This window comes from Arachis duranensis, unplaced genomic scaffold (assembly GCF_000817695.3).
Source record: "Arachis duranensis cultivar V14167 unplaced genomic scaffold, aradu.V14167.gnm2.J7QH unplaced_Scaffold_85623, whole genome shotgun sequence".
NCBI classification, from domain to species: Eukaryota; Viridiplantae; Streptophyta; class Magnoliopsida; order Fabales; family Fabaceae; genus Arachis; species Arachis duranensis.
Window position 1 is genome coordinate 15,937 of NW_026265158.1, and position 1,422 is coordinate 17,358.

At 40.9% G+C, this 1,422-nt stretch overlaps 1 non-coding gene across 1 annotated transcript; it reads left to right on the top strand.

Moving 5' to 3' along the window:
* Positions 1-77: 77 nt before the first annotated feature.
* Positions 78-181, top strand: LOC127744680 (small nucleolar RNA R71). The gene has a single exon (XR_008005616.1). It is a non-coding gene; the product is annotated as a small nucleolar RNA R71 (small nucleolar RNA).
* Positions 182-1,422: the final 1,241 nt, after the last annotated feature.

The following is a 1,422-nucleotide window of genomic DNA, read 5'->3' on the forward strand; positions in this document are numbered from 1 at the left end:
ATGAATGGTCTACAGCCTTCCTTGATTCATAAGAAAGTCCATCATAGAAAATATGCAATTGCACCCAGTCATGGAACATGTCTGGTGGGCATTTCCTTGTCAAATCCTTGAACCTCTCCCATGCCTCGTAGAGAGTTTCACCATCTTGTTGTCTAAAAGTCTGAACCTCAGATCGAAGCCTATTGACCTTTTGTGGAGGGTAGAAACATGCCAGAAACTTGCTTTCCACCTCATCCCAGGTTGTTAGGCTCCCCCTTGGGAATGATTCCAGCCACTTAGCTGCCTTGTCCCTAAGTGAAAATGGGAACAAGAGAAGTTTATAGGCATCTTCCTGGACTCCATTGGACTTCACAGTGTCGCAAATTCTCAGGAATTTTGTGAGATGTTGGTTTGGATCTTCATTAGCACTCCCACCAAATGAACAATGATTCTCCACCAGTGATATTAGCTGTGGTTTGAGTTTAAAATTGTTGGCCTGAATGGGTGGTTTCTGAATGCTGCTACCACAATTCCCAGAGGTTGGGTTTATGTATGAACCAAGAACCCTCCTCTCGGGAATGGCATTGTTTCCATCAGCTCTCTCATGGTTGTGAACTTCTCTATCCATGTTGAGATCTAGAGATTCCTCAAAGTTGTCCTCAGATTCTCCTTCAGATTCTTCTTCTCTCAGTACTCTCTTCCCTCTTGCTTCCCTTCTAAGTTTATGAAGGGTCCTCTCTGGTTCGGTATATGGAGGAGTTAATGTCTCTCCTCTCCTACCTGTCATACAAGAACACAGCACAGGCAACAAACAAGTGAAATACTCTTGGTTAATGGAAGAGTATGGTTAGAGCAGTTGAGGAATTAATTCAAATAGTTAGTGGGTCAGTGAGTTACTTGCTTGAAATTAAAGGCATAAAGAAAGAAAGCAAGTAACAGAGTGCAGAAATTAAAATTAAACAAGTAACTTGAACGGAATTAACAAAACAAGAAAAATGCTCAATCTAGTTAACCTCCAATTTGAGAATTGTCAATCGAAAACCAATCCCCGACAACGGCGCCATAAACTTGATGCTACGATTTTAGGAAATTGCACGATCGGCAAAAAATTCCTTCCGGCAAGTGCACCGGTTATCGTCAAGTAAAAACTCACAATAGAGTGAGGTCGAATCCCACAAGGATTGGTTGAGTGAGCAATTCGAATTAGAAGTGTGTTCTAGTTGAGCAGAATCAACATTTAGATGAGACTTGCGGAATGTAAAATTGCATGAATTTAAGAGCGAGAAACTAAATTGCTGAAATTAAATGGGATGGGGGTGATTGCATGAATTTAAATTGCAGAATGTAAAGAGAAAGTTAGATCAGAAATGGGAAGTTCATTGGGTGTTAGGAGATATTGAGATCTCCGAATCAAAACATTTTTATCCCTTCCTCAACCAATGC